We start from the raw sequence: 27189 nt of genomic DNA, 5'->3' as shown, positions 1-27189 counted from the left end.
GTAGTTATCACTTGAGGCAACTGTTTCGTGTTTCAGTGCTCTCCTGCATGCTTCTTTAGCTACCAGATCATCTCTTACATTTCTGTGCCTTGCAGGTGGATGTTTGCACTGTGTACAAGTTTGATTTGTTTCTTGGTTGTGGCAGTTTGATCTCAGTGCTTGGAGATTAAGCGGCCGTGTGTGTGTGTTTTTCTAAATTTGATGAAGGACTTGGTTCGTTAGCTTAGTCCTTTTAGTTTTAGATTTGCCCATCTATTGCTTGGTGCTCCTCTATGTGATGGGTAGCATCTGTCAAGATGACTGATTCGGCTGCAGTCCCAACAAGAATATTGTCAGTCTATTCTAATACATGTTATTCTACAGAACTGTCATATTCATTTCCAAATAGGCCAAAGGTTGCAGTTAAAATCAAAAGGAAAACAAAGAAGGCATCTAATATTTTATATATAATCATGTCTGATTTCTAATGATTAAGAATTTGCTGTTGTCTATCAAAACTAATTTAAAATTTTCTAATAATGAAATGAAAGCAACATATGTAGTAGAACTAGCAGGGGGAAGAATTCAATCAGTTTCGTACTATTACAACTTCTTTCATTGAAATCAGGAAAACAGTTAATTCAATTAAAAGCAGCAAATTCTCTCGGCACTGATAACATTTTAGCAAAATATTAAAAGCCTGTTGTTCTGATATACTGCTTGTACTTGGTCACATTTATTTCATACCAGTTTTGCAAGCTATCTTTGTAGACTAACAGAAGGTGTCATTAGATAACTACTTTTAAAGAAATGAATCAGGACAGACATTTTGGGAAAAGGTAATGCATATAAGAGTGATTGAACATGTCTGTAGAAGGGAGAGTGTGAGTCACTCATGTGTTATGTGATCTGTGATATGTGATTTATTCATCTCATTACGTGCAATTTTCAAATCATTTGATTTGATGTACAGGAGACATATCAAGGTTTACAAAAAGAAACTTTTTTCTCTTTTTTAAGAGAAATACAAAAGTTTACGTTATATTTTCATTTTTAAGTTACAGCTACACAAGTACCTAAAATAATACATGTCATACAATCCCTGTGTTCAGACTGTGAAGTGTCCTCAAGATACTGTCCTCGTATACTGAATTCCAGAAAGTCCTTTCCCCATTGAGCAAACCAGCTATCATTTCACTGACTATGTAATAAAATGTTTAGATGGGATTATTTAATCTACCAAGATTTTTTCGTAGCCTGTCCAAGGCGTTCAGCATTGCAGATCACATCATCATTTTGGAGAAAATTAATATCTGTTGGTTTCAAAGTAGAATGAGTAAATAGTTCACTCTATATTTAACTAGCCTAATATGGAGCAGAGAGTCATGTATTAGACTACCTAGGCAGTTTTTATGCAGCAGCATCATGTTACACTGGATACATTGCTGTGAAGTTTGATATTTGATCCACTCTTGTTCGTACTATGAAAACATGACCTCTCATTAAATTCTTATAAACCAGAAATTGTTCCTTTTACAGAAGATGAAAGTTTCATAATCAAGCTCAGAAGAGATCCACTAGTAGAAGAAATGATAAATGAAATTCTCATAAAATTGTTGTTTTATTGTCTGCAAGTGGTCAGTCACTTAATTTAGAAAAAATACAGTTCATTTCCTTACCAAGACAGGGTAGACCCTACATCATCAGTAACAGATTCTGTCATGAAAGCAAATGTGTATCACTGTGTATTTAAAATTCCTGGGTGTGTGCATTGATTACAATTTCAATTGGAAATCACGTATCATAGTATTCTCAGTGATTATGTTCTGCTACATTTGTTTGGTGCTGACTACTAATTTTGAAGATGAATGCATCAGCAAGTTAGCTTTATACATGCTAATAGTCCTTAGAGGAATACAAATAATTGAAGGAGTGAAAGTAACATCTTGTGTATAGTTCAGGAATTGATTTGTCGATAGTCACATAAACAAGACTGAGGATGTTGCAAGATTTCTGACAAATCCTTCTTCAGAGCTAATAGAGTGCATGTGCATGACTACATTGCCCCTGATAACAACATTGTGTTGGCAATGCAGCAAGACTGGGGTGTGGGCTTGTGTCGGGTAGAGAGTGATGTTAGAAGAAAGGAGGCAGGGAGTGGAAGGGAGGGTATACCTTCAGTATACTGGGCAAGGGATTGCTCATCAATGTAAATATGCAGTCCACTGGTGGCCAGACTATATGGGAGAGACTTTATCGTGTGGAATGGATGGGAGCTATTAAAATACATGCAGTGCAGATGGTTACTGAACTTGAAATGGACCGAGGTTTGTTTGAAGCCATTGGAGATGTGGAGGGCAGCGTCCAGGACTGGAAGAAACATGAGAAGCAGAGGGAAGGAATGAGGACAGTGTCTCTGTCCTGCGTGTGAACATTCCATATATGAACCTCAACCAGACAAGAGGTTTGGGTTTGTGGGTGACAAGGAGGCTTTCTTCTAGATGGCTCTTGACAAGATGGCTTAGGAGGATGCTATGTAGGTGATTATGGCCATGCCATGGATTTGTTTCTCTATCTTCTGCTCAAAGGAGAAGTAAATTCTTGCAACACTGTAGCTTTGTATGTGCATAAAAGAATGAGATGGTTGGTTTGGAGTTGGCAGAATGTAGAGAGAGGTAGTGTTTGATTTCTGCAAGCCATGTGCCCCACAAATCCACCTTACACATGCTTCCTGAAATCCCTAACCTAACTGTCCTTGATGCTGCATTTTAGCTGGTTACTGTGTTCCCACGGAAAGAATATCGACTGATGTTGACCAGCAACTCTAACCCATACCCTGCAGCATTGGTCTCATATCAAGGACACAAACCACCTCTTACACCGTCTCTCATCTATTCCCACCCAATACCATCTGGATCCTTAATTGTCATGTTTGATATTACCGCACTATAAACAAACATCCCCAAATGCTGGTATCACTTTCTACTTCACTTCCTAGTACCAGCCCCAGACACATCAAGCTGTTACTTACACACCACCAGAGAAACAACATTTTTGTGCATAACTATTACTCCATTGATCAATGACTTGAAAAAAAATCCAAGAATGGCCCAGGCTACCTGCATGTGATGTTACTATGCCAAGCAGTTTATGGGCCATCTAGAAGAAACTTCCCTAGCCATACAAAGTTCAACCCCTTGCCTGGTGCAGGTTCATTGATGAAATCCTCATGTTCTTGATCCAGGGCCAAGACACCCAGTTCATAAAAACTCTGTCATTATTGAGCTCACTGTGCATGAACAGTACCTGCATTTTAATTATTGGTATCCATTCCACACTAAAGTCTCACCCATGGCCACTAGTAACAAGCACATCTGTAGTGATGAGTAGTCCCTTGCTCAGTATGCTGAAGGTCTTACTGATGCATTACCCCCCCCCCCCTCCCAAACAGAGCTGCAGACATTTCCCATGCCACATTCACACGTCTGCAATCCAATCACCACCCCAAGCAACCATCGCAAAGGAGCATCCCCCTTATCACCCAACATCATATGTGCAACAACTTTATCCATTGCCAGGGCTTTGATTATTTACCGTCATGTCCAGAAATGGGAGCATACTGCCTTAATCATCTATCCTTCTTCAAAGTTGGATTCACACATCCAATCTGCGGAATACTGTAGTTCATCGTCATGGCGCACATACTCCCAATCCCTTGCCTACGTGTTGTACCGATGTGCAAGACTTGTCCTATACACCTGTAGAGGATCGAAAGATGACAGTGATTAAGTTAGTTAAAGGTAGGAATTCCACAGTAATAAAGTTAGTTAAAATGTGAAGAATATTGGGAGCCAGAAGTCATATGTGCATTACATTCAGTTGCGCAATTCAGTGCTATGATACTGTGGCATAATCGGGTAGCTGGAGTGCTGAGTTCAGCACCACGAAGGAGAACGCTGTGTCAATGGCCAGATCGGTGCACAGCAGAATATGTGGCAAGAAGCAGTTTGCTGCATGCCAGTGTGTTGACGTCAAGGGTGGCAACTGGATCAGTTATGCAAGTTGAGCAACACAGGAATATTCCACCAACATACTGGGTAAGAAGAACAGCAGACAATGGCAGAAAGCTGTGTTTAAGGACTGGCAACCAGCTTATCAACATCGTCCGTCATGAGGCATTGGAGTGACAGAACCTGTGTCACTTAGTGCTGTCACCAGTTCAGAGTCATCACTGCCATCACAATCTTCGTATAATCACCACCGTAATGCAGATCGTTGCCTAGAAGATGCCAGAGTGACATGGCTGCTGTAACTATCATTGGACGCCTTTAACAGGTAGTCACCTGTGGGAGTCATTGGTTGGGGTGCATTGTGGTAATGCAGTGTTACCATTGCCCTTGGACGTAGCCACCACGAACGCTGTGACCAAGGCAGGAGCCGGGGTCCCTGGCCCGCCGACGCCAGACAGCTGCCGCTGGGGAGGTCCATTGAGACAGGGCACTGACCTGTCCCCTGTCCCGATGTCACGACCCCCCCCACCCCAGCCCCCAGCACAACAGAGGCCCGTGGCACATGGTCCCAGCTGTGCCACATTAAGTCCCTTCATGGCTGGAGCGCCACTGTCGAGCAGCAGATTCAAGTTATGCCAGAGCAGCTTCAGAGGCAGTGGCAGGCACACATGTGAACGTCTGCTAGTCCCCACCAAGAGTATTAAGAGTGGAAGCAAACCTTGCCCAGAGGGGCCACAGCCATTGTATTGCAGCTGATAAATAAATGTTGTTATTCAGTCATCTGAAGCCATCCAAGGACACATCCTCATCATCTTCTTCCTCACACCCAGCAGGGAACCCACATTCGAATCTGGCGAAAGGCAGTGAAGTCCCGTACCTGGCAACATTTACATTGGTATAATGTTGTTATTCTGTCATCTGAAGCCATCCAAGGACACATCCTCGTCATCTTCTTCCTCACACCCAGCAGGGAACCCACATTCGAATCTGGCGAAAGGCAGTGAAGTCCCGTACCTGGCAACATTTACATTGGTATCAGATGAGGCAGTTTACACTGGTGTCGGGAAGACTGATGGGGCATTGTGGAGAATACACCTTGTTGAGTTAAGAGTTAGCAGTATGGAGCACCTACAGTGATGGTGTAACATGCCGCAAAGGAAGTAAGTGCTGGTTTCGAACCTGTTGGGTTGTCCCTTTTCCTGTCATTTGCCTGGATCATTTTTTGTATTCTGTGGGTATACTTTTCTTTTGATTAAGTTCTAGCCATGGCAAAGGAACTTTCAGCTGCTGAGGTTATTGAGTAACTTAGTGATCAGGCGGAGAAATTAAATAATGTCAAAGCGATGGAGAGGGAGCAGTCATATTCCAATCCACCCATCCTTGATGGTACTGCTGCGGCATTGGTTACCCCGTTTTCAGGGAAACAGGGCAAGATGTTTTTAGTTTTTAACTTTTTTGACAATTTGGCTACAGCCACCAAATTGAGGAGAATGGAGTAACGAGCATTTATTAAGTGTTGCTAAACTGAAGTTAATGGGAGATGTTGGAGCACATGTTACGTGTAATGAGAAACTGAGGGTGGCTAAAATGTTTGAGAATTTTCAGGAAGGGTTATTAGAGAGATATCAGAAGAACAACACTGCAGAATGAATCTACTGAAAGTTTTGCTGACTGTTCGTAAAATCAATTTAAGTATCTATGAGCTCATGAATGATGACAGAGTTAACTTTGCAGGAATAAGAGCAAAGTGCTCTTAACACATTTTTGAGGGGGCTACAACCGGAAATGTCAAGAGAGGTCCGTTCGGAATTTCCTAAGTATTTGAGTTAAGCAGTAGATATTGTACTATCTTTAGTGGAAATTGAGTCATTGGCTAGGTCATGTGAAAGTCAGACAGTGTTTAGTATGGGCATAAATTGTTTTCGGTGTGGGCAAAAGGGTCATATACAAAGAGATTGCAGACAGCAATGTTGCAGGTATTGTAGGAAATTTGGTCACTCAGTTCAGAAATGTTGTAACAGGAACCAGCAACAACAGCAGTTTCAGTTGCAGGGTAGATCGTACAGGCAGCAGTTGAACGGTGCATGAGGTGGGGTGTCCACTGTGCCACACTCTCAGTAAAAGTTAGCACATGTAAGAAAGCAGTTGCAGACTGTTTTCTGGCCGGCTGTGTGGAGGATATGTAAAATGCTGTTGGTTACCGGTTCTCAGGTATCGGTTACAAGTGAGCGAGTATTTGGGGCAAACAGGTTAAGTGCATCACTCTGGACATTAAGTGGCATAGGTAGAGGATGTGTAAACTCACTCGGTGCTAGAGTGTTGAAGTTCTGACTGGCGGAGTTTAACCTCCAAGAGGATGCAGAAGTTCTTCCCGTGGTTAGCGGCAGGTACAACGTGATTCTCGGGCTTGATTTCCTGGTTGCACATTGCGCCATAATTGACCTGGAATGTCATATGGTAGAACTGGATGGAACTTTGTTTCGGCTATGCTCTGTAACCGGAATACCTTCACTGTCTCAAAGTCCTTCTAATGGCCGGGGGAAGTCAGTTAAACTGCATACAAGGTCCCTTAAGGTTGATTCGCGGGATCACATACCGAAAGGTACAGGAAAGATCGTCAGCATTGATCTCAGTACTGACATGCCAGTGAACTTGTTATGTATCGTTGAACCTTTGGTGGATAACAAAGTATTAGGCACAGTTGGTTGTTTTATTCCATGTACCATGTTCTGCATTCAGGAGGTAGACAGCATGGGGGTAGTGCCTGCCAGTATTGATAATTTTGGCCCCAGGGAAGTAGGGGTACCCTAGTTGCGAATTTAGAAGTGCTAGGTGAAGGTGAACTACACCATGATTTTACAGCAAACTACACAATGCCAGGAGGGTCTGTCAACTGGTCAGCACTAAGGATTAGGGTGGCTCCCCTGGAAGCATAGGATAGAGTTTTAGTGGAAAATAATCCATCGGGTCCATTAACTGCAGCACCACTTCTTCAGCACCAAATTTCTACTGAAAGTGAAGCTTTCATCTACAAACGACTGTATCAAGCTCCAAGGCACTTACAGGCATTTATGGAAGAGTCTATAGATCAGCAACTTAGAGATGACGTCATAAAACCTGTTTGTAGTCCTGTTCTGCTCCCATTGTAATTGTAAACAAGAAATCACCAGATTGTGGCAAAGCTTATTGTTTCTGTTGTGATTAACATTTCCTCAATCAGAGAATGGTGTTGGATGCATATCCTGTGCTCAGTATGATAGAGACATTGGACAACTTGGGTCAGTGCCAGTACTTCACAAAACTGGATTTGCGTAGTGTTTACCACGAGTTGGAAGTAACACTTGAGGACCAACTTAAAACTACGTTCTCAATGCCGACTGGGCATTTCCAGTTTTGTCGCATGCTGTTTGGACTTAAAAACGCGCTGGCAGCCTTTCAGCGTTTGTTGGATAGTGTGTTACAAAGATTAAAAACAAAACAGTGCATGGTATACCTGGGTGACATAATTGTGTATTCAAAGAATATTCCTGAACATCTGGAGCAGTTGCACGAAGTGTTTGACCACATGCGTGCAGCACGGTTAATGTTGAATTTATAGAAATGTCATTTTGTATTACAAGAAGTTTGTTGTTTGGATCACATTATAGGGCAAGATGGAATTCATACCAATCCATAGCTAGTTGAGGCCATTCAAAATTTTCCAACACCCACCAAGCTAAAGGAGTTGCAACCTTAGTTGGGCCTCGTGAATTTTTATCATAGGTATGTTCTGAAATTTGCAGAAATTGCAAGACCTTTCACGCAGTTTCTATGCAGAGGAGTGAAGTTTCGTTGGACAGATGAGGATGAGATGGTTTCCCAGAAGATGAAAGATCTGTTGACATGTAGTCACATATTGGTCTACCCGGATTTTGAAAAACAGTTTATTCTTTCTTGTGATTTGAGTGATTTTGCACTAGGAGTTGTTTTGAGTCAGGAAGTAGATGGACAGGGGCACTGTATTGCGCATGCTTCATTGGAGCTCAATAATGCTGAACAAAATTATTCCACTACGGAGAGGGAAATGCTCTCAGTGATTTTTGGAATTGAGTACTTTCGTTGTTATCTCTATGGTAGACAATTTAAAGTGGTGACTGATCACACAGCGTTTAAGTGACTTTTAGGACTTTGTTGAGATGGGCCTTGCAGTTAAGCGAGTTCGATTGCGAGGCTGGGAAGGTCGCACACTAATGTGGATGGACTCAGCCATAAGGTACGCACTATGGAATGCACAGGCATTGACAAAAGTGAACAAATGGCTGCACAAAGTGCTGACCCAGGCTGTCAGCCATTTGCTGAATAGCAGCAGTTCTGCATGGAGAATGGAGTATTGCATCGCACGACGTGAAATGGACTGCGGTTAGTAGTACCACAGAGCTTGCGTGACGAAGTGTTGAGGCAAGTGAATGATTTGGGTCGAAGAGCAATGGAGAGAACGGTAGTGCAGCTTTATTGGTGGATGACGTGTAGGCAGGATGTGGACAATTATGTGAAAAATAGTGTTTGGTGTGCTCAAAGAGCGGAGCTTAACCACCAGAAAATTAAGCTACATAGGTAACCAGGGCTGGACATCTTAGGACCCCTAGCACAAACACCAGCAGGGAATCATTATCTATTAACCATTATTGACCATTTTTCTTGGTATGTTTCCATGGTAGTTTACTGGACAAGCAAGCTGTGACGGAGGCTCAGGCACTAGTCAGCCAATGGATGCTTTGGTCTGGGACACCTGAAACCGTAATCATGGGTCAGGGCACAAATTTTACGTCAGAATTAATGTAGCAGCTATGCAGGCTGTTGTGCATAAAAAATTATGGACGAACGCTCAGTGTCCTCAGACTAATAGTCGCACAGAATGAGTCCACAGGACAATTGCGAAAATGTTGAGTTTTTACATAATTTCCCAGCATAACAATTGGGATGTCTTATTGGCCTACACTGCAGACAACTTGAAATGCAATTTTTGGATTTAAGATGCCATTATCTTTTGAGTTTTGCAAAGCCCTGCTGCAAGAAGACATCTGGTCTGTGAAGGATTTCGCTAGGAGAGTGAAACTTATCTGGAGACAATTACAAAAAATGAATATGACAGCTTTACAGAAGCAGGAAGGCGCACCTGATGCAAAAGCAGTGTTATCTAAATAGGATGTGGGTTATGTTAATGAATCCTTATGTGCTGAAGGGGAAAGCAAAGATGTTCGTGGCATGATATAATGGCCCCTAACAGATAACAGAGATGATGTTGCCGGTTAACATTAAACATCAGCTCCCCACCCGCCCTCCCTTTGATTGCCCATGTAAGCCGAATTTGGCTATTTGAGGGGGATATGGACAAATTGCCTTGTGTGACCACTGTTTCTGTAGAAGGGGAGAGAGTAACGGCAGATGAGGAGGAGAAAAAGAGAAAACAAAAGCAAAGGAAACAGGACAAAATGGCAAATTGTCAGTGTATGCAAAGACCTAGAGCAGGGTCGCGAGACTGACATTAGGATTTTCTTTTTGTTAACCAGCTACGATAAGGGGTAGCATAGCCAGCAATATGGTCCACTCCTTAATTTATGTTCCTGACCTACCTTCCTCGGTTTTGCCCCCTGAACATCTTTTGTTTCTTAAAGATACCATTGATGAGAACCTGCTGACTTCTCTGGTTCAGATGATTACTACCCAACATGGTTGAGTTACCATGGAACATGTCTTAGAGCATGTGAAAAGCTACAGAAGTAAGCAGCAACGGCAGTCATTGGATCATCATCAGCCACTTGTGTATTTCTTGTGGTGATCAGAGCAATGTATTTCTTGTTCAAGAGAAGAGTTGCCCAAATTCCACACCTCGTAAACTTCAGCCTATGAATTCAAACTGATCTGAAAGGCAAGCCCTCCTGACAAGGCAGTGTAATAAGTGAACAGGCCAGAAGGCAAAGACTAAGTGTGCTCAAAGGATCATAAGGAACAATTGTGTATAAGAGGGAGAACTGTAGCATAATTATTAGTGAAGCCACAGTCTCAAAGGAAGTGAACTGTGTAAATATGCTACAAGTCGAATATTGGTAGAGGGTTCAAAGCCATGTATTGAGAGTCAGTTGTAAATAGATGTAGAGGCAGAATGCAGGTACTCATTCTTTCCGTAGAAGGGGAGAGTGTAGAGGTTCAAAAGGCGAGAGTGCTTAAGTTAGGTTAAAGTTAGGAGTTTAGCAGTAATAAAGTTAGTTAGAATGTGAAGAATATTGGGAGCCAGAAAAGTCATATTTGTGTTACATTTGGTTGCACATTCAGTGCTACAATATCGTGGCTTAATTGGGTCGGCAGAGTGCTGAATTTAGCAACACAAAGGAGAATGCTGTGTCAGTGGCCAGTTTTCCGCGCAGCAGAAGACGTGACAAGAGGCAGCTCGCCACACTGCAGGGTGTTGACACTGAGGGCAGTAATCGGGTCAGTTACGCCTGTCATGGAAGTCATTGCTTGGGGTGCATTGTGGTAATGCATTGTTGCCATCATCCTTGGACGCTGCTGTCATGAATGCTGCAACTGGGGCAGGAGTCGGGGAGCCTAGGCTGCCGATGCCAGACAGCTGCCACTTGTGAGGTCCACTGAGACGGGGCACTGACCTGTCAACTGCCAAGCCCCCTAGCCACCAGCACCACAGAGGCCCATGGCGCGTGGTCCTAGCTGCTGCAGTTAAGTCCCTGCAAGTCCGGAGTGCCACTGTGGAGGCAGCAGTTCCGAGTTACACCAGCACAGCTTCAGAGGCAGCAGTGGACAAACATGTGAACATCCACCAGTCACCTCTGTCGCCACCAAGAATATTACATGTGGAAAGAAACCTCTCCCAGAGGGCTCACAACCCTTGCATTGTAGCTGATAAATAAATGTTGTTATTCTGTCATCAGGATTTATCTGTGGACACACCCTCACCATCGTCTTCCTCATGCCCAGCAGAGAACCCAGGTTCAAACCTAGTGATGGGCAGTGAGGCCCCATGCCTGTTAGGGTGCCCTGTTTACACTGGTATCAGATGTGGCTGTTTACACAACCACCAAGCACATCCCACTCCAGTCCCATCACAAGTATATTCTATCCTATCAAAGGCAGGGCCACCTGTGAAAGCGGTCATATCATCTACCAGCTCTGATGTAACTGGCATAGTCCATATCAATTCAGGCAGGCTAGGAAAAAATCTTACCTTCATAGTCTTAGATGTTATTGAATTCATACGTTAAAATAAAGGACAAAGTAAGAAACATGTATTTTTTGTTTTCTCAACAAGAAAGAAGAAGGAAAAAAAAAACTGCTCCGAGATACAGTCTTCCAAAGATGACACTGCACATACCATTTTGAAGATGCGAACTTTGGAAAGAATTTTAAAATGTTGTATCTCTGGAACAGTTCTAGATAATTTTTTTTTTTTTTTTTTTTTTTTTTTCAGTTTGAAAGATAATTGCTTTATTGTTACAAAGAAATCTTCCATTTGGACTTATCTGTCCAAGTTCTTTTACTACAGTGTTCTGAACTTTTTTGTAATTTAGGGTAAAATTTTTTTTTTCGAAAAATGCCACTCCATAATTTATTTATTTATTTATTTATTTATTTTTTTTTTTTTTTTTTTCCCCTGTTGATGAGTTAAGGTGAAAAGGTGAGCTCCACTTTTAAGTTGAACTGGTTTTAGAAACAATTGAAATTTTTGCCATACATGAAACCTGTTTTATTACCACATTATCACCCATCAGGCTCATAAAAATCAAAACGTAGCCATATTTAATATAATTTTAGTTTTTCAAGCATTTTAAATGATTCCAAAATGTATGTGAAAGGTCCAAAGATTTAGAGGCTTCAGTTTATACAACTTCTGTGCACTCTGTTTTGTACTGAAATTAGCCAGTCAATGAACTAAAAATGTGTTCCACTGCTTCAGTATCTTCCTTTGGTATAGAGTGATGACTTCCTGTTGAACCAATAGGAACTGGAGCACTTTCAATCTTCAAAACATTGTGAAGAGGAAGTGAGCACTGATGGCATTGTTGCTGTCCTTCGGCTGGAAACCTAATCAGCAGCTGGTCCATGTAGTAGCATAAAGTTCACTACAATCTCATTTAACTCATAACTGGTGTCTATAATCTCTGCAATCCACCAGTCACGGTCATACACACATGTCACAAGCATCTCCCTTCTCAGGTTGTGAATCTGAATATTATCCTGCTGTTTCTGAGGTGTTGGCCAAACGAACAAAGTTTTTTTTTTTCTTGCTCTTTAAAGTGCATGCAATATTAGTTCGCCCATCACTTTGAGTTCAAAAATGTGTCTTCTGAATTCCTTTCACAGGAGTAGTTTGTTTGGACCATTCTTCTTTTTTCTGCTCACGGAATTCTTCGATTTCCTCTTTGGACAAAAGAATGAGAGTTGTGGATGTGTAAGATTTCACAACTCTCGTAAAATCCTCAGCATTCTGAATCACAGCTGTATTTGGTCTGGAAACGTTATGTTTTGTAGCATGGTGCTTCAGCTGGCCTCCTACACCATCATAAGGCCCCCTTCCCATGACCAGTAGCACTGTATAGCCAGTCAGTTGTGCGCAAGTGACTTATGCAATTCAAACAGCTGGTAACAATTTTTAAAATGACTAGGAGCACCATCAGAAATAATGATGATCTTCTCTGCCCCTGTTTGCAGTTGAAGAATTTTGCGCACTGCCAGCAAAGCATGTGCTGAGTCATGTCCTGTGTCATCACTTATAACTGCAATAATTGTGGTCTTGTTTTGAAAATATGTCACTCCTGTAAAAATTGAAACTTGGTCGTTACCCCAATGATACCCTTGTACTTCTTGTGGGAGGATTACAGAGCAGTTCTCAGCAAAATGACAGTGAAGCACAAAATGTAGTTCTTCAGCCTTTACACACCCTTACACTTCTGCAGTGTGTTGTCGCAGTTTCTTCAGATGCTGGTGTGTTACTGCTTTAACTGACCATTTACCAAGTTTATCAATGAAACTGTCAAAAGCAACAGTTTTCTTAATTAGTTTATTTTCCTCCCATGTCACATATGTGATTTCTGCAGAGTTATCTGCTACATCTTCCAGGCCAAGTGTCTGCAAAGACAGTCCTCCCTTTCCAGGGCAGTCACCACGTTCTTCAAATGAACAAGTCTCGCTTTACGTCACAGACTACTAATGACTTCACACACACGACCAAGATGTCATGTCACCGCTCCAGTAAGTTCTTCAAAGTTACCACACAAAGTTCAAAATTCATGCAGTGCACACATAAACAGACATCTCTAGGTGGGTGTGGAACTACCCACTTAGGTTGTAGTGCATAAAATTTTCATCTTCCAATATGTGAAGTTGTATAATTGCTCTTCTAAATTGCAAATGTTTTTTTAATACTGTGAGTCATGTACCTCTTCACTTTCACAACTTTTTGGGCCTTCAACTGCTACAGTTATAGTGTCTTTTTTGTTGGCACTCTGGTGAGAACAGTCCCATTTATCTTTCAGATAAAATGACTGCACTATTTGAACTTAAGCTGCTTCTACAGGATGACCATAATAGGGTTGTATTCTTCCAAAGACTAATTTTACAGACCTCACATTTTTTTTATTTGTCTACCATTTACTTTGATACTGATGAAACATGGTTCATAATTGTTTTTCTTTGAAAATGTCTCTGGAATAATAGTTAAAAATTGCACCTTTTCACTGAAAGATGCACAATATTCAGCAGCTGAATTGACATTTGTGAATAATTCCTGCAAGAGGTGCAAGAGTGCTTTGGTTCATTTTCTTCTGAAGATGGAATTTCTACTTTGAAGACTGTGATCAGTTTTGCTGTAGTATATTCATCCATAGCTTTAGGAATTTCTCTGCGCTTTCTTAATGCATAGAGCTTATGCTTCGACTTCACTGACCTCAGTTTCTTAACAGGACTAACACCTACCTCTGGAGTTGACTGATTCATGATATTTAATTCTTCCTCTATTCGTGCAAAATCTGTATCATCTGCACCATGGGAGGCTTCACCTTGTTCAGGTACTATATTGTTGTTATTCTGCCAGAACATTTAGAACACACAAAGTTGTCACTGGAAACATCTTCACTTTGAAACAAAGTCTTCAAATGAGAACACTTATTCCCAACCTGAACAAAGTCTGATTTTTTTGTTTGTCTTATATATCACTCTTTTATGGATATGCAAATAGTCAGCACATTTCACTCTCCTGTGGCCCCAGTCAGAAGTATTTCAAACAGTCCTTTTCACAAAACCCACTGCAACTGTGTCAACTGGCAAATTCCTCACGAAAACTCTGAACTCACTGGATGGTCTCAGATTTCGTAGAAGCCTCTCTTGTAAATAAATTAGCACTGAACAACTACAATACAGAAATATGCAATGAACAACCACGACAAAGAAACTGACAAGAAATTACAACAAAGTGTAAGAAATATCTGCAACAATGAGAGTGAAAAGAAATAGCTGCAACAAAGAAAGTGATAAGAAATAACTGCAACAAAGACAATAGAACTAATCTTTGTAACAAAGAAATTAGTAAGAAGCAACTTCAGTGAAGATATACATTATTCTTGAAAGTTAAAAAAAAAAGATTTTTTAAAATAAAACCTGTTCAACTTATAAGTGGAAGCTCTCCTTTACAGAGAATATAGTACTACATGGTGCTAATCAACAGAAAAAAATCTAACTTTTCTGGATTGACATTTCTGGAAAAAAAAATTTTTCTTTAAATTATAAAAAAATTAAAAAGGCGACAATAAAAGAACTTTGATAGATATGTCCAAACTGAGGATACCATTGTAATCATAAAGCAATTATCCTTCAAATAAAAAAGCCTCTAACAAAATATCTAGAACTGTTACAGAGTTACAACATTTTTAAAAAATTTCTGAAATTCGCATCTTCAAAATGATATTTGCAGTGTCATCTTTGGAAGCCTGTACCTCGGGGCAGGATTTTTTTTGGAGAAAACAAAAAAAATACGTGTTTTCTACGTACTCCTGAATTTTAACATACGCTAAATTCAGTAATATCTGAGACTATGAAGGTAACCCTCCCTGCATGAAGTGATATGGATTATACCGATTCTTGTGTACTTCATTTTATGTGGACGTGACCACCAACAATCTGTTCAGCTGAATGATGGCCACTACCTGTTGTGACTCGCCGATCATTCAAAGCGCCGCCGCGCGTCCTCTATGTGCGGCGCTGTCTGCCAGCCATGCAGCAGCTGCGCCACCTAAGCGGCCAGCCGAGCAGCGGCCGCTAGTCTGGGACTCAGTGCTCATTCGAATGCTAACGTGTACACATGTCTTGCTTGTCAACTTACTCTGTGACTTATATGTGTTGTGTCGTTCTGAAATATATGTGTTAGACTTGACGTTATAACAATTGGCGATGAGGTAGTGGATTTTTCCTTTTCACCGTTGACCCACAGGGTCCCATGGCTACTGTAGCAACTATTGCAAAATCTCCTTGAACAGAAAACGCTTCTAACAGTGGCGATTCGTGATTTCGTCGCGGCGTCAAATGCGGGGCGTTTCTCGTCGTTGGCTTTACCTCCTTTTCCTCCTTACGACGAGATGGCGGAAGACTGGTCTGATTATGAAAAACGTCTTCGACAGCACTTCTTGCCATTTCATGTCACGGACGAACAACCATGTAAGTCTCTGTTCCTTTACTGGATTTCACCTCAAATGTATCGGTTGTTGTCGCAATTGGCTCCTTTGAAGGATCCTGCGTCTTTGTCCTTTGCTGAAATGTGCTCCCTTCTGTCTGTCTATTTTCAAAAGCAAACGCATGTGGTAGCCTCTCGTTTGCCTTTTATCGTTGTCAAAAACAGCCACATCAATCCTATCACGCTTGGGCTGCCGAACTTCACGGCCTCAGTCGAAAGTGTCAATTTGTTACTGACGTTCACAAAGAATCCTATGCCGATTCCATGGTATGGGATGCTATTATCCGGTCGGCGCCCGACAAAGAAGTTCGGCAATGTGCCTTTCAGTTGGCGAATCCGACTCTAGATGAAGTTCTCTCCATTGCGCAGTCTTTTGAAATTTCTCGCACCGCTGGGGCGCAAATAGAGGCGTGGGGTGATGTCGGGGAAATACAACCTCTGTGCGCTGTTGATGACGCATGCGGCGTGTCCCCGCCGGCCGACGTGGCCGCAGTGTGCTCCCACGCGCAGCCTCGGCCTAGCCGTAAACAACCCGCTAAGAAACTGCAGCAAAACCCCCGGCAACTTCCTTCATGCCTGTGGTTTTTTACGAAACATTCACTCGAGGATTGTCCCCAACGTTGGGCTGTGTGTCACAATTGCAAAAAGAAAGGTCATGTGTCTTCCGTTTGCAAATCCGACCGCATACATGATGTTCATGAACATGACGCTGATTCTGATTCTGTGTTGTCTGTCAGTTGCACTTCTTCCCTTTCAGGGAAGTTATTCCTCACTGCCCAAATCCTTGGTCGAGATGTTCGCATGCAAGTGGATACCGGTTCTGCTGCCACTATAATTAATTCTCAGACGTATCTTCAGTTGGGTTCTCCACTCCTGTCACCTGTCACTTGGCAGTTACGGACGTACAGTAAACAGAAGATTTCTCTCTTGGGACAGTTTAATGCTGAGGTATCTTACAAATTCGTCGTTCGCACTGTTCCCATATTTGTGGTCGACCAGAGCAACGCAGAAAATCTTTTTGGTTTCGATGCCTTTCGCGTTTTTGGGTTCTCCATAGATGACTCTGTCACTATTGTCTCTGATGCTATTGCTTATGCTCAACTGGATTCCTTGTCAACGACATTATCGTCCCTTTTTTCTCCTGGGTTAGGCCGTGCAAACGACTTTGAAGCTCATATCACGCTCAAACCCACTGCTCGGCCTAAGTTTTTTCGGGCTCGGCCCATTCCTGTGGCCCTTCGCGATCGGGTAAAACGGGAGTTGGATCGTCTCACTACTTCAGGGGTCTTGCTTCCTGTCACTTCCAGTGAGTGGTCCTCTCCTGTCATTGTTGTTGCTAAGCCAAATGGTGATATTCGCCTCTGTGGCGATTTCAAAGCCACTGTAAATGCTCAATGCCTCATTGACACTTACCCTATGCCCCGTCCTGAAGAACTGTTCACTAAACTTGCTGGAGGCCAGTATTTTTCTAAAATTGACTTGTCAGAAGCTTATCATCAACTTCCTCTCGACGCTGCTTCCCAGCAGTTTCTGGTCCTTAACGCGCCTTTCGGCCTCTATCAATACCAACACTTGCCATTCGGGGTTGCTTTCACCGATTCTTGAAACAATTATTACTCCCTGTCCCTGGGTGTATCAATTACATGGATGACATTGTTGTCACTGGCTCCACCACTGACGAACATCTTCAAAATCTCCGCACACTTTTTCATGTCTTACAGACTGCCGGTCTTAAGTGTAATCTTCAGAAATCACAATTTTTTCAGGCATCTATCACGTACTTGGTGTTTCAACTCTCTCGGGATGGTATTCGTCTGCTTCAGCAAACTGTCGCTGCGATCGATGCCCTTCCTCGCCCTACATCTGTTAAAGAACTGCAGGCCTTGGGGAAAATAGCGTACTATCACAAGTTTTTACCGTCTGCGGCTTCGGTGGCTCAGCCGTTGCATCGCCTGTTGCATAAAACGTGCCTTTTCACTGGTCCGCGTCATGCGAAGCGGCTTTCCAGAAATTGAAGACTCTGCTGAAACAGGCCCCGTGCCTGGCTACTTATCGACCTGGCCAACATCTTGTTCTTGCCACAGACGCCTCTCAATACGGGGTCGGTGCAGTCCTTGCGCACCGTTTTTCTGACGGTTCGGAACAACCAATTGCTTATGCCTCCAAAACGCTCACGGATGCCCAATAAATGTATTCTCAAATTGAGAAAGAAGCTTTGGCCATTATTTATGCTCTTCATAAGTTTCGTGTTTTTCTCTTTGGCTCAAAATTTCATCTTGTTACGGATCACAAACCACTTGTTTCCTTGTTTCGTCCATCGTCACTTCCCGACAAGGCTGCACACCGCCTCCAGCGTTGGACTCTTTACTTGTCTCGTTTCAATTATGAGATTCATTTCCGGCCAACGGCTCAACATGCAAATGCTGATGCTCTGTCTCGCCTTCCCATGGGTCCTGATCAGGCATTCGATTGGGACGAACTTTTGTGTTTCCACCTGGATGTTGCCGAGCAGCGGGTTGCGGACGGGTTCCCCATCACTGGGGACACACTTGTGGCTGCTACGGGTTCTGACCCTATCCTCTCCCGGGTTTTACGCTGTATTCAGAAGGGTTGGCCAGATCGCCCATACGCTAAGACTTCTGATCCGTTGCGGAACTACTACGCTTTGCGCTACCGCCTCACGGCTAGGGATGGTGTTATCCTCCTCTCCACTGACAATGCTTCGCCGCATGTTGTGGTACCTGCGTCTTTGCGTGCTTCGGTCTTGCGCCTCCTTCACCAAGAACACTGGGGTGTGTCTCGCACAAAATCTGTGGCACGCCGTCATGTGTACTGGCCTGGCATCGACTCTGAAATAGCACACACGGTCGCTGCCTGCGGCCCTTGTGCGTCACAGGCTGCTGCTCCGAAGTCATCTTTGTCACCGTGGCCTTCGCCTGAGAAGCCCTGGGAGCACATTCGTGCTGACTTTGTGGGACCCTTTTTAGGTACTTATTGGCTCCTCGTAATTGACGCCTACTCTAACTTTCCTTTCATTGTCCGTTGCACGTTGCCTACCACTGCGGCAACCACCAGTGCTCTCGCCCGCATTTTTTCTTTGGAAGGCCTCCCCTCTACTCTTGTTACTGATAATGGTCCGCAATTTGCCTCTTTCGAATTTGCGGATTTTTGTGCTCGTCACGGCGTTATGCATGTCACGACCCCGCCGTTCCATCCACAATCCAACGGTGAGGCTGAACGACTGGTCTGCACATTTAAGGCTCAGATGCAGAAACTTCTGACTTCTTCTGCTGCTGCTGATGATGCGCTTCTCCAGTTTCTGGCGTCTTACCGTTTCACCCCCATGGGCGACCACAGCCTGGCTGAGCTCTTACATGGCCGACAGCCCCGCACACTACTTCATCTTCTGCGGCCTTCCACCTCACGACCGCGGGTGCCTTCACTTGGCCGGTTCACCGCCGACGACCTCGTCTAGGTACGGGGATATGGCAGGCGGCCAAAATGGAGCCCAGGCCGCATCTTAAGACACCGTGGCAGACGCCTGTATGAAATCCAGACAAACACAGGTGTTGCAGTGCGTCATTCGGACCAGCTCCGGCCTCGTGTGCCAGCAATGCCTGTTCCGAATGCCGCTACACCACCTTTGGCTCTACCTGATGCTCGGGATCTTGGCATCTGTCAAAACTCACAACGCAGCCCTCTCACTGTCATCGCGGTGCCAGCACAAGAACGGACGCCACCAGGAGATGTGCCCGTGCAGGAACCGGATGACCATCCTCTGTCAGAGCAAATCTACTCGCCTCCTCCTCCAACGGACGCCGACACATCGCCCATGTCTCCTGTCATATCATTTGGACTTGCCGCAATGGGCAGATTGGTGCATGGGGCCCCAGCAGATTCGACCCCTACGTCTCCTGTCATCTCGACCCGTTATCATCGGGGGCACTTCCATCCGTACGGGAAGCCTCCTTCTCGAGACTTTACGGCGAGTCAAACAACGCCCATGGACGTTAGCCATCCCCAGGACACCTCCATCAAGACCAGTTTAACAATTTCAAAGGGGGGAAAAGTGTTGTGACTCGCCGATCATTCAAAGCACTGCCGCGCAATTACGTGTGTCCTCTACATGCGGCGCTGTCTGCCAGCCATGCAGCAGCTGCGCCATCTAAGCGGCCAGCCGAGCAGCCGCTGCTAGACTGGGACTCAGTGCTCATTCGAATGCTAACGTGTACACATGTCTTGCTTGTCAACTTACTCTGTGACTTACATGTGTTGTGTCATTCTGAAATATATGTGTTAGACTTGACGTTATGACACTACCAAAGTGGCCAAGAGCAGAACCGACCACCCGGTGTGGAAAACTGTGCTGAGTACAACACGCTTGATTTCAGTGGCTTCTGTACAACCCCTGTCATCTGGATTCTTCCATCATACTACTTATCTGAACTATGTAGATGGGAGTTGAATTGTAACACATCTTTCAATCCTGTAATCCTGTTTGCCTCAGTATCCGCTGGCCTGTTCCCTGCACGCATCTCCATTCCTGATTCATGACACTGTCACCCACCTTACATTCGCATCTTGCTCTCCGCAGTCCTCCTCTTTCTTCATTCTGTATCCCGCACCCAATATATTCCTCCATGCCATTGTATGCTGCACCCCAACTCCCCTTGTATGTGGCTAGAATGAACTCACTGGTACTACATTCCTATCCCCTGTGTCTGCTGCCTCTCTCCTCCACCTGTCAGCCACCTTCCCTAACATTTTCTCCTCCTTTTTCCTCTCACCCACTGCAATCACCCCAAATTCCCCAACCCAATCAGATTGCGCTGCCGACACATAGTCAGCCTGGACAACATATCCATGTTGGCATGTGTGTTCTATCAGTTCTGAAGAGTTTGATAAAAAGTTATCAATATTTTGTCTTGTTTAGGGGCTTGTCTTCACTCAATACCTCATGTATGTGGTGAGTTGTTATTTTGCATCTTTGCATAAAATGCAGAATAATGTTTTATGACAATTTCAGTATTAGAAATAAACTATTATTTGCATAGAAACATGCTGTACAGCTAATGTCTAGTGCACAGTCCTCAAACTGTTGTTGAAGGAAAAAAAGAAAAAGACTACCCATACTGGCAACAGTCACACAATACATTTAGTTCCTTATGAAATGTGTAGTGAAGAACAAGCCATCATTTGCAAAAATATTAACATTCACAAATACAAACCTAAGAACAACAGTGGCTTTCAGTATTCACAAATTAACTCTCTCTTGCTCAGAAGCAAAGTATGCAACTATAAAAGTAATTGACCTTTATTCTTGTGAATGAAAGTTCTTGACAGATAGTAGGAGACGCAGTTTCACCTATTCATGGAGCAATATTAATTATAAATGTAGATTGACATTAATGTAGAAATCAATCAAAATGTAAATAACTAGCATGTAGCCACATACTCACAAAGAAAATTTATTATGTTTGTAGATCAACTGAGTCACTCCAGATCTTAGTGAGATAATACAAATGTGATCCCTGAAACATATGAATAACTGGACTAAGCCATCCAAATCAAAAGTGAGGAGTGAGGAAAAGTTAGGTAATTTAATGTAGCTTAATTGAAATTTGGGCACATGTGGAAAAATTGAAACTTCCAGCATAAAAATGTCATTTTGTGCCTGTTTACTCACTTTAACCCCTCCCCTCCAACTAAGGGCACAACCTTCCGTGACTCTTTATAGAGAAAGGTGGCTTACTTTCATGCAAGAGCGGAGCGAGTTACATCCAGTGATAATACTAGACATAAGAGTGGCACCACATCATTTTTCTAAAATGAGTTCCAATTTTGTGCATAGCATCGTAATGGAAATGTTTTTGTAAGGACGCTCTGAGAAGAATGAACATGCCGGACTGAATTTGTTATCGTCACACAGGCCCAGCACGTCCTGTGGTGGCAATGGTACCATTTGGTTTTCAGTAGGATGACATCTGGTTCACATAGACTGTAATTTGGACTGTAGCAGTCACATTTCTCACATGTAATGACTAGTGGCTGCCCCCTATCTTCATGGTCTCTGTGACGTTACCTTTCAACAAGATAATGCAAGACCACATGTTCCCCATGATGTCCTGGCCTAGATCTGTACAGAGGGTGTTCGACTCTTGTTCTGACAAGCATTTTTTCAAGATCTCTCACCCATTACAAACATCTGGTCATCAGTTGCCAAGAGACTGGCATGTCAGCACTAACCAGCCACTAATATTGATAAACTCTGGTATAGAGTTGAAGCAGCATGGACTAACATGTCAAATTGAATATACTTAACATAACTCTGTCCAAACAGGTCTCAGAACGCCCAATGATGCTGACCAACTGCCATGTCATCCTCAGCTGATATGCATCACTGGATGCGGAAGTGGAGGGGCATGCAGTCAGCACACCACTCTCCCGCTGTTGTCAGTTTTCGTGACCAGAGCCGCCATTTCTCAGTCAAGTAGCTCTTCAGTTGTCCCCACAAGTGTTGAGTGCACCCCACTAAACGAAAGTTGATAGGCATGTTTCTGCATCTGAAAGACGGTCTTTATTCAAATTTTGCACCTGTTGCATAAGTATGGTGTTAGTACTGCCACTAAGAGGATGGAAATCAGGCTTGCTTTAAATACACTCTGTGATGGTCATGAATGCTACTTGCTTTGAGATTTGACATAGTGAGTTGATTTTAGTCATGAATGCCTTTAAGGTGACAAAGACACCATTGTCAACACCTCACTGAGTTTGAAGGAGGTCTTATAATAGTGCTATGAGAATCTGAATGTTTCTTCTGCAAAATTGCAGGAAGACTTGTCAGGAATATAGCCACTGTTCATGATTACTGGCAGTGATGGTCACAAGAATGTGCAGTCACAAGACTGGACTCCAGACACCCCCTTAGCACTACTGAGAGCGAAGACCATCATGTTCGGCATATGGCTCTGGTGCGTTGTACTGCATCAGCAGCAGCGATTTGATCAGCAGTTGGCACCAAGTGACTCAATGAACTGTTAAAAATTGGTTACTTCAAGGACAGCTCTGAGCCAGACACCCTTTAGCGTGCATTGCAATGACCCCAAACTACCACAATTTGTGACTTCACTGCTGTCAAGTGAGAGCTCATTGTAGAGCATGACAGAAGTCTGATGTGTTTGTGATGAAAGCTGGTCGTGCCTCAGTGCCAGTGATGGCCGTGTGTTGGTTAGAAGCGGACCAATGAAGGGCCTGTAACCAACCTGTCTGTGCGCTAGATACACTGGACCTACACCTGGAGTTATGGCCTGGGGCGCGATTTTGTATGACAGTAGGAGGACTCTTGTGGTTATCCCACACACGCTGACTGCAAAATTATACATCTGGTGATTCGATTTATTGAGCTGCCTTTCATGGAAAGCATTCCAGAGGGTGCTCTCCAGCAGGATAAAGCTCATCCTCATGCTTGCCCAACAAGTTGTGCAGAGTGTTGACATGTTGCCTTGACCTGCTCAGTCACCACATCTGTCTCCAGTTGGGCACATCTGGTATCTCATCAGACAGCAACTCTAGCATCATCCACAAACAGCATGGACCATTCCTGTATTGACCGATCAATTGCAACACAGTTGGGCACATATGGTACATCTTTACTGCCCAGGGTTAGCAAACATAGTCTTCCGTTCTTACATATTAATATACAGTCTTTAAGAAAGAAGTTGGAAGAATTGCAGTACTGGTTAGAAACTTCCAACTGTGGTATACTTAGTGTAAATGAGCACTGGCTATATTCATCATAAATTGACCTCAATATTCCATTTGGTTACTCCTTAGCTAGTAGTTACTGCAGATCAACAATTGGACATTGGGGTGTTGCAATATATATTAAGAATGGACTAAATCTACAATACTTTACTATTGATGCCACAGACCTGTGTATAGACACCACCTTTGAGGCTGCAGTTGTACATATACCTAAACATAATATTATTGTTGCCTCTGTATATCGCACACCATCTTCTAGTGAATATGAATTTATAGTAAATTAAAAAAAACTGTTAGTCTTACTAACTAAGCCTAAATATAAATACCAAAGAATCTTAATTTTTGGTGATATTAATATGGATATCAGGGTACAGAGTCATATCATATTGGAATTCTTGGGTAGCCTAAGAGCTTTTGATTGCTATTGTCTAAATGATAAGCCTACAAGATATAATGCATGCTTAGACAATATAATAAGTAATATCCATGAAAATAATGTTGAAATTGGAGTAGTCAAGTTAGGCCTAGCTGACCATGATGGCCTATGGATTACAGTTCCAGTCAGCATTCCAGATAAACAACACAAAACTAGGCCTATGAATGAATGCAACATAAGAGAGTTTAGAACTAGATTAAGGTCAGTTAACTGCAATGACATCTTATACAAAGATATGTGTGTGAATAACAGAAGCAAATTATTTATAGAGGAAATTGCAAGAATATTTGATGAGTGTTGTCCCAGATTAGTAAAAAGACAGAATAATAACCAAGCTCATAAACCACAGAGACTAAATAATTGGTTTACACCGTACCTCAACAGCATCAGGATTATTCTTCTTATGTTTAAAGACAGATCTCATAACAGCAACGAGTACAAAGAGATGTACATTAGAATAAGAAAAGAATTATAGATCTGAAATAAGTTTGGCAAAACGTAGGGCGAATGATAACTATATTCTTACATCCAGCAACAGCTGTAAAGCTGCCTGGGAAGTAATTAAAAGTGAAATAAATAGACCAACAACTCAACTAGCTATACCCATAGCCCCAGATATCTTAAACTCACACTTTGTTAACTTCAGTTTACAAGATTTGTCTCCCCTCAACACCATGCTTGATGCTAAAACTCTTTTAGCTTCAAATAAGTATGTAGTCCATAAATTCTGCTGGGCAACGGTAACTGAAAATGATGTTAGCAAAGCAATAGGCAAACCAAGTAGTTCCAGAGCAGAGGACTTCTATGATCTGTCAAACTTTGTCATAAAGAGGATATCAAGTGATCTTCTGCCCCCTCTAACCACTCTCATTAACCGTATATTACAGCAAGGGATTTTCCCCGACTGTTTGAAAATAGCAGTAACTATTCCCATGTTTAAGAAAGGAGATAAATCAAATCCAAGTAACTATCGCCCTATCTCATTAATCCCAATAATTTCTAAAATAATCGAAGACTGTGTTACCAACAAATGAATCACTATTTTGAGAGGAATAACTTGTTAAGTAACTCACAGTATGGATTCAGGTCTAAACTATCCACAGTTAAAGCAGTTGAAAATATTGTTAATGATATATATGATGGCTTTGAAAATAAATTAATCTCCTGTGCTACTCTCCTAGACCCGAGTAAAGCATTTGGCACTGTATCTCATAGTACTTTGATCATGAAATTAATACACTACGGCATGGAAGAGGACACCCTGAAATTATTAGAATCCTACTTAAGCAACAGAGTACAATTTGATAGTGTAAATGGGCAGCTGTCAAACCCACAAACAATAAAAAGAGGTGTGCCACAGGGCTCCATACTCGGGCCCTTCCTGTTTGTAGTGTATGTTAATGATATGCCACAGTATTTACCCTGTAAAACAGTCCTCTATGTGGACGATACAACTTTTATCAATTCAGGTCAGATTCTTGAATCTGTACAAGAAAAAAATAATATAATATTTGAAAAATCGATTCATTGGTTTAGTGTGAACTCCTTATTCATAAATGAAACAAAAACTGAGGAAATATTCTTTAATTTGAAGGTATCTAACAAAGAAAATAAGTCCGTTAAACTGCTAGGAATGATGATTGACCAGAAACTTAGCTGGGATAAACATATCACATACGTCTGTTCTAAACTTGCACGTGCTATGCTCCTACTTTATAAGCTTAGGAGTAATGTCAGCCAAAACTTACTGCTGCATTCATATTTTGCTTATATCCACCCCCATCTTTCGTATGGTATTCTGCTCTGGGGAAATTCTCCCAATTCAATATCAATTTTCAGATGGCAAAAAAAGCTCTTCGATATATAGTGGGTTTATCTTCTAGGGATACATGCAGGGAACATTTAAAAAAACTTAACATCATGACAGTTCCTTGTTTGTACATCTATTATTGCTTACTACACGTAAAAGAAAACATAGCTCAATATCCCCTTAGGTCATCTGTCCACACCCACAATACAAGACGAAACCACACAATTGATCTGCCATACTCTAGACTGTCCAAGATACATAATAGTTATAAATATGTAGGCCTTGAACTGTTTAATATGCTCCCTAAAATTGTACAAACAGTATCTAAAAGTAAATTTAAGACAACATTGGGTCAATGGCTCAAAGGTAAAGCATTTTACTCAGTTGATGAATATAAAGATTGTATTATGGCAGATTTGCTGTTTTAACATAGAGAAAGGTACCTCTGCCCGTAGTAGGACCTAAATTTGCATCAATAGCTTAGGATAATGACATAGTGTTATCAACATGTATATGATAATGACATAGTGTCATTGACGCGAATACTCCCTGCTTAATATAAATCTGTATAATGTTTTCTTTTTTATTCTAAAATTAACAATATATAAAATTCTTAATGTGTGCTATTGTACTACACTAACATTCATATGATTTATATATACGTTGTTATGAGAATATATCCATCTTTATACTGTAATTGAACTTATTGACAAAGCCAATTGTATAAGAAAATACTGAACGGCTAATAAAGATTTTTATTCTTATTCTTATGGTACCTCATCAGACAGCAACTCCAGCATCATCCACAAACAGCATGGACCATTCCTGTATTGACCGATCAATTGCAACAGGCATGGAACTCCATTCCACTTACTGACATCTGGTACCTGTACACCACAATGCATGCACGTTTGTATGCTTGCATTCAACATTGTGGCGGTTACACTGTTTATTAATGTACTAGCATTTCACATTTGCAGTGGCTCATATCTCTTTTACATTAACCTGTGATCTTGCAGTATAAATCGCTTAAATATGTTAGCTAGGCAAATCTATTCCCAAAATTTCATTACTCTAAATTAGTTATTTTTGGGTGTTGTGATTTTTTTTTTTTTTTTCAGTCATTGTATCATCATCATACTGGCCGAGCACTTGGTCTGACGGATGTGGTGCCATTGAGTACGCAGCATGATATCTTTGGTTCATATAGCCAGTAATTTGAACTGCAGCCATCTCGAGTTTGATGTGTTAAGACCGGTAGCTATGGCCTTTCTTCAGAGTAGCCATGGCATTACTTTTCAAGAAGATGAAACAAAACCACTAAATGATGTGTTGCCCATGCTATTTGACCTGCTTCGACATGGAGGATGTTAGACTGTTGTTCTGGCCAGCATGTTTTTCAGATATCTCACACTGTAATCAATTTTTCAGATATCTCACACTGTAAACAAATGGTCAACTGTTATTGAGAGAT

At 42.2% G+C, this 27189-nt stretch overlaps 1 protein-coding gene across 4 annotated transcripts in view; it reads left to right on the top strand.

Moving 5' to 3' along the window:
- The window catches only part of LOC124612713 (E3 ubiquitin-protein ligase CCNB1IP1-like), a 198190-nt gene that overhangs the window by 1093 nt on the left and 169908 nt on the right, over positions 1-27189 (top strand). The window contains exon 2 of one of the 4 annotated variants that reach the window (XM_047141077.1): positions 26837-26894. The exons of the other annotated variants lie outside the window; for them this stretch is intronic. The gene's annotated coding sequence lies outside the window, so the exon portion shown is untranslated. The remainder of the gene's footprint in view (positions 1-26836; positions 26895-27189) is intronic. 4 annotated transcript variants of the gene reach the window in all.

Source organism: Schistocerca americana, chromosome 1 (assembly GCF_021461395.2).
Source record: "Schistocerca americana isolate TAMUIC-IGC-003095 chromosome 1, iqSchAmer2.1, whole genome shotgun sequence".
NCBI classification, from domain to species: Eukaryota; Metazoa; Arthropoda; class Insecta; order Orthoptera; family Acrididae; genus Schistocerca; species Schistocerca americana.
This window is presented reverse-complemented; position numbering and strand designations above follow the sequence as displayed.